Source organism: Gymnoscopelus microlampas (assembly GCF_963454915.1).
Source record: "Gymnoscopelus microlampas genome assembly, chromosome: 15".
Lineage (NCBI taxonomy): Eukaryota > Metazoa > Chordata > Actinopteri > Myctophiformes > Myctophidae > Gymnoscopelus > Gymnoscopelus microlampas.
The window spans coordinates 12,674,040-12,681,429 of record NC_139952.1 but is presented as its reverse complement, the minus strand read 5'-3'; positions in this window follow the sequence as shown (position 1 = coordinate 12,681,429).

Sequence of the window (7,390 nt, the reverse complement as noted above, 5' to 3'; positions counted from 1 at the left end):
AATCTCTATGAACTACAAAAATAATGATTCTTTATCCTTCACACTATACTGCAACATAAATATTAGCAATTGCAAACACACATCACATCGTAACCCTCCTCTGCTATCCTGATATGGTCCAGCCCAATCATGCTGGAAACACACAACAGGTACTGTTGAGCATCCAATCAACCACAACAATAAAACCACTAAGTGCAAATGTGCTGTGCAAATATCATTCAATAAATAAGGGTTATATCAAACATAAGTAACAGAGGACCTCTCTCTGTTACAAAATCTTAATATAGCATTACAATCATTTTAACCACTTTATCCATTTATACGTTCGCTATTCAAAAATAGCAGATCTACAAGGTCACAGTGCGTCACTTCGTGCAATATTCAAAGAATATTGATAATGTTGATTTTTATAACATAAATATCTTCTGGGGGGGTCGGGGGTCCCTGGCACAAAACATTACACGGCCAAATATATATTAATTTGGGGGTCCTCGACGTGAAAAAGTTTGAGAACCACTGGTTTGGAAAAACCCACCCCTCTTTTTTGTTTTGTTTTGTTTTGTTTTTACAAATCGAACCATATATATCTCAGACCGGCTCGCCGGCTGAAGAAGTGCTCGCATTGTGAAAGGGCCTCCAGGCCTGTCTTCAAGCTCCGTCTTTGATGCAGCTCCGCAGATTAAAGCCCAGTTGAACACAAAAGGAATTTGTGATGGATGCACGTAAAAAAAAAAAACAATGACAAAGAGAAAGAAACAAAGGCAAAGGGACAATTTTATCTCCCTGCTCTTAAATCAGTGGAGGCATATGGCAACCTTAATCATGTTACGCAAGAAAACCAAACAGCCTCTGGCGCACTTCAAAGATCGCCGTTCAATCCAGCTGTCAATTCATCTCCGAGTGTGTGTAGGCACGTGCGCGTGCCGTGCCCGTGCCATGCGCGTGCGTGCGCACATCATCGGATTACGTTGCGTGCTTTCAAGTTGGAGCGCGATGCGGGCCTTTTCACAAAAGGGCATGTCGCTTTGAAATGTGTAATTGCTCCGTGGTGAATCCTATAGCGATTTGTTGTCTTTGCCAGCCTGGCTATTGTTCTAACTAATGAGGTCTGAGAGAACCCAAGGCTACATTGAGACAAAAAAGAAAAGAGAAGAGAGAGAGAGAGAGAGAGAGAGAGAGAGAGAGAGAAGGCAACAGGAAAGAAAGAGGCACAATGCATAGCTTGCTGTATGCAAATGCGTTGAAACAAAAGTGTTGGCACAATCCTAGCCGCCGTTACAATTAATCTGCATCATTACGCTGTGTGTGGAGTGGAAGAAAAAAAAAGCACCAGCGGCACATTGGAGCAGAGGATACGTCTTAATTGTTTTGCTGGGTCATACGGCGTGGGACTGTGACTTATTAGCGCGTATAGCTCCGCATTCCGGTTTGTATCCGCGAATGTTTTTTTTCCGCACAGCGCGGCACTCTCAGTGATTTTCATGCAAATGTGGCCTGGCATACAGAATACCACAGAAGCCTGAGAAAACAGCATTGTTTCTGGAGTTTCTGTATATCGTCACTGTTGAGTAGAAACCTTGGATCTCATTATATTTATTTTTTCATGAATGAATGGCCTATTATATCAACAATAAAAGATATAGCCGCATACTGTACAGTATCTTCATGCCTGAAGAAGGTCTCCACGACCGGAATGTTGCTTCATTAAAACTTTTCTCTTGACCCTGCAAGAGGCAGTGTGCTGCTATATCTTTTATTGTTGATGTTGTCTACTGCTTTTTTGCCTACGCCCCTGCTTTTAAACATTTTTAATCTAGACCAGGGTTGGACAAGGGTGTTTAAATGGTAAGGGTGATGCTCATTGGAAGTAGGACATCGTTACCTCTGAGGTAGTTTTCCCCTCCTCCTGTCTAAAGCTCCTTCCGACGTCGGAAAAAAGAAAGCTCGGAATTACGAATGTTTGGTCATATCACGCACTCGGGTGGCGCAGTGGTAAAGTGCCTGCCCACCACCGCGGAGGTTGTGGGTTTGAATCCACCGCGCTGCATCCGTCTACACACGCACACAATTGGCCCGTGTTCGGGGGAAGCCGGGCGGGGAGGGTGATATTTGTCACTGCACATACACTGTCACTGCCTACGGGCTGGGGCGGCACCATGCATTCAGCAGGGAGTGTTGGGCGGGAGGAGTAGGACGAAGGCTCTCTGCTGTCCAGCGCGAACCTGCTAACTCCAAAACGCTCATTGTTCAGGAAATGAAAAAACAAAATATACGTTTTTCAGGAAATGAAGAAAAACAATATATTTTTTAAAACAAAGCAATACCGCCTCATCAAAGTTGGTATAGTGACTTTATATATTGTCAGATACTTGCATGTGTCATTATATTATCAACACTTTAACCAAATCGCGGGTAAATCAACACTTTACCCAGCGCAAGTGGAGTTAGTAGTTTCAGACGAGCAGAAATCAAGCTGAAGTGGAGGTGAAGTAGCCTGGGTGCCAGCCTGCTTCGCTACGTTCGGCGGATTTTTTTTCTCTCTGCGCTTCTCAGTCTGGAATGCACCCCATTGACTCGTCTTGGAGAACTACACAGGAAGTACACAGGAACTACATATGTTACGTTAGGCAACGTCGTTGCTGATTGGATGTTGTTCAAACGAATGACGAATCAAAACGATCACACCGTTTTTTTTGTCCCGCCCCGCACCACAGACCAATCAGAAGCCACGGTAGGTTTGGAACCGTGGCTGCTGTGTCCCGCCTCCTGGAGATAGGAGGCATTCCAGACTGAGAAGCGGAGAGAGAAAAAAAGTCCGCCGAACGCAGCGAAGCAGGCTGGCACCCAGGCTAGAGGTGAAGGTGTCCAAACAACAATAGCTCCACTCGCTGCTGAGGGAGAGGTTTCAAAAGGGTAGAAATTCCCAAAAGCTAACAATGGATCTCCAAGCTCACAATGCATCACAACAGCGTGTGAATTAATGCCCTAATGCTTCATGACACTTATTATATAGGCCTACAATAATAAACAGGACTTTAAATATTACAATTACTTCTGCAAAGAGGTAGTAGAACTAGCGCGGCAGAAATGCTATGAACGTCTTTCTTCTTGTCACATTGCTCTCCTCATTAAACACTTCATAGATTTTAGAAATATAATTACTTGTTTTCATAACATTAGCGTCAGTGCTAAGTTTGATAAACAGGTACACTGCATAGTTTTAAAAGACTGCGGGGAGTTTGTTTACGTGTTCCTCCTCCTCGTTCACTGCGCAGCAGCGCGCTCTCCTCATGCAGTGAAAAGGCAGTACTGGAGAGGAGAGGGGGGAGTTGTTTGTTTTTGACGGACAGTTTGAGGATCCAATGGAGTTGGGAGTTTTCGTCAGAGGCGCTTTTTAATACTTTTCATTGGTTCAAATGTTTAGATTTTTTACACAGACGTAAAGGGTGTTCAATAGCGTTGATTTATGAAAAAAGAAAAAAAAGATGAAAATGGAGAATCTGGCTAGCTCTTCAGTACGTCAATACCCTTGAATCTTTCTTGAGTACCCTACCCCATGTAGATAGGTGTGGGATGGAAAAGGTTATTATACTGAACTAAAACTAATTAAATAACTAACACGCATTCTTTAACACCGTCACCAACACATTTTTGTTGTTGTTGACTTTAGATAACTAACTGAAACTGCACTGTGTGTTCACAAAACGAAAAAATAAAATGTCCTTAGTTTTTTACACAAGCCTAGTATTTTGGTTGTACATATTTAATCTATCTTCCACTTTTTATGTAATAAAAAGATAATAATCATAATACTACTTAGAAAGCGTTGTGCTGCGAAGCGTTGTGAGCTTGTAGATCGGCAAATTTCGATGCACGACAACCACACCTAAACATGAACACCACCTTCACTGCAAATGTCTGAATGTTAATTTAACTCTCAGAGTGTACAAATGGAACCAAATGGACACCGTTAGGGTCCATTTGGTTCCATTTGTACATTCTGAGAGTTACAGACCCGAAGATACCCTGAGGATTTTTACTATGTTGTGTGTTGCGCATTGTTTTGGTCAGTGAATGTGTTTGTTATTTTTGCCTTGAAGATATCTTGTTGCTCCGAAATATTGACTGTGAAACACGTCAAACCACATTCCTCTCAGGGCTCACACTGTTGATAGTGACATTCATAGCTTTAGACAAGGAATGAACATTCGTTAGCATTGTAGCCTTCTTTGTCTGCAAACCTTTCATGTTGTTGAACACCAAGCCCCCTTTTGAAAACTTTATCACAGTTACCAAAGTAGAAAACATTATTTTCATTTCATATTCTTGTGTCATGAAACATATGCTTGTTTCTTTACCGTTTATTTGTTTGTTTTAAGCCATAAGGACATGGTGACAGTGTTGAAATATGTCGTTTGGACAAACCTTGAATGTCCAAAATCCATTGCTTTTCAGGAAACGGGAAAAAAAATAACCTTTATTCCAATGGATCTAATGTAGTTATAATTCAATCAAAAGCTCTTGTTAAGCTTCACAACCCATCGTGATGCGATGCGTTAAGTGAGCTTGTAGATCGGCTATCTTTACTACTTTCTGTTGCACAAAGAAGTAGGGCATTCATTTACAGGGGGAAATATTTTTTCAACGTTGAAATATGGACATACAAGTTTTCTCCCTGACAGTGATGACATATAGTTCAATGCAATCATAGTCACAAATATAAATCCACAATGTGGCCTAATAATGTCCCAGTGTACCAATGATTTACATGTCATTAGACGTCCATCCACAATGACCTCCAAATGGGAGGGGTCACAATCACATTCAGATACAAAATGTTACTGTGATATTAAAAAATGATGTCACATGATGCGCCGCGTTTCGAGCTTGCAGATCTGCTACTTTTGATGCTTTTGTGTGACGCTGTATAGTCTGATCAAGTAGGGCATTCATTTAAGAAAAAACACAGAAAGTTAGCATATGGAGATACGAGGTTTCTGCCCGACAGCGACGATGAGGATATGACCAGCGAGGAGAGTCATTCACCCTGCCCTATACTGTGGATAGGGTGGATTGTATGGTAACAGCAGCCCGTGTTGTCATCAGCGAGACCCGCCATCAGCCGCCATCAGAAATTTGTCACTCCCATATGTGAGACATTAGCATGGTTATCGGAGGACGCTCCGAGCAGCTTGTCTGTCTGTCCGTCCGTCCGTCCGTCCGTCCGTCCATCTGGACAAACATTTTCTGATGGGTCTGGTCAAAGGCAAGAATGTGTTTGTGTGTGAGATGGTAATGTCCAAATGTGATTTGACAAATGGCAGGGCACTACTTGTGTACGTGCTTCTGTGTGTGTGTGTGTGTGTGTGTGTGTGTGTGTGTGTGTGTGTGTGTGTGTGGGTGGGTGGGTGGGTGTGTGTGTGTGTGTGCGTGTGCGTGTGCGCATGCGTGCATGTGTGCGCGCACATGTGTGTATTTGTTCAATAATGGGCAGCTGCCGTCATTAATAACCATTAATTTTATGATCTACGTATTAGGCCGCACACCCCTCTAGCATGTCGTAACACTTTTCCGCGTGTGTGTGTGTGTGTGTGTGTGTGTGTGTGTGTGCGTGTGTCCATGCGTGTGCATTTGTGATGGATGCCTCCCCTCCTTTCGTACCCCCCCCCCCACCCCCCGCACCCCCCGCACCCCCCCCTAAGGCACAGCGAGCATAAAGCAGACGATTTATTTTACGACCAGCGTGCTGCGGAGCGGCACTGGATTTACAGTCATTTATGGTCATTTTTATGTATTAGCTGGTACCAGGAGGTGGCTTTGGGGTGATAATGAATATGACGGACAGGCAGCTGGGGGGGAGGGGGGAGGGGGGGGGATAGCCACGTCGGCAGCGTTAATGGAATTAACGGCGCAGAAAAACATGGAGTCAGTTTAACCCTCCTTCATTATGGGTTTTTGACGGCGGTCAGAGCTTGAGTGGTTATAGAGTCACCGTTACGGAGTAACTGTGTGACATGGACAATGGATATTAATCAGAAAGGATGATTAGTTCTTCTGACGACATTGGTGCCCCTAATTATGTTGAAACAAACACTGTCCTCTTGGCTGCTGTCAACTGCTGCATAGTGTAGCCACGCCAATTTTGCTCAAGTCGGGTCGAATGTCCATATTTAGGTCACCCATTTTGCATTTCCAATGGGGATAGCTTTGTTGTTTGATACTACAGATTAATGGAGGATTCGGCCACGCCCCGAAATACCCATATGTGTGTGTCACAGAATATGCTTAAAGGGATAGTTCATCCAAATTACTTGTCTATAAATTACACACCCCACGAAGCCTTGATTTTTTGTCGCTTTCCTAAGCCAATAATTCAAATTATTGGCTTAGGAATGCGACAAAAACAAAAACATCTCCATGAATTCAAGTGCTGGGGTGTGTAATCGATAGGAAAAAAAAGTCATTTTGGGGGTGAACTATCCCTTTAAGTCATACTGTACAACATATAGTGAAGATAGCCGATCGGCAATTTTCCCCCCACCTCATCACCTCCTGTCCCCACCATCTTTGGAGGCCGGCATCTTTGATGTCGGACCTGAGATGAGCGCATGGCTGTATGACATCTTTAAATGATACACAAAAGTATAAGGTGGTTATTTTTTTGTTACGTTTTGTCATGAAAAAAGGTGTCGCCTATAATGACAAGCCCAAAGTAGGTTGAAAGTGGTTAATAACCACTTTACATATTTTATACTTTGGCTATTAAAACATATCAGATATACAAGCTCATAGTGCGATCTGCTATTGAGAAATCGCTCAACTTTGTGCAAATCTTTGAATATATCTATTTTTTTTAAGGGAACATTTTTGACTCAAATCTTTGCTTCTGGGGGTCCCTGGAAGAAAATATTTTTGAGATGGGCGTTTGCGGCCAAATATATATGATTTTGGGGGGTCCTTGACGTGAAAAAGTTTGTGAATCACTGATATAGCAACATACGTTTTTTTTTTTATCAAAAAACGGTTAGGATTTAGAAGACATTTGTAGAATATTCAAAGACGTGCACACATTGTCACGATTTTTCAAAAATAGCAGCTCTACAAGCTCATATCGCGGCACTCGGTGCCGGGCTACGACCTACCTGCTATTTTTGAATATCCAAAGAAATCTTAAAATGACAGAGACGCGTTCCCCGGATTTAACATGGCTAAAACACAAATGCACACACAAACAGAATACCAGTAAACAAAGGCATGCAGGCCCTAAACATTTATTGCCATTCTTTCCCGTCTGTTTAGCCCAAATTAGCTCACTGATAGAAGTAATTAATCTTTGTTCTGCCGTGCTGCGTCCAATGCACTCACGGCCCCCCCTCCCTTCTCCCCCCCC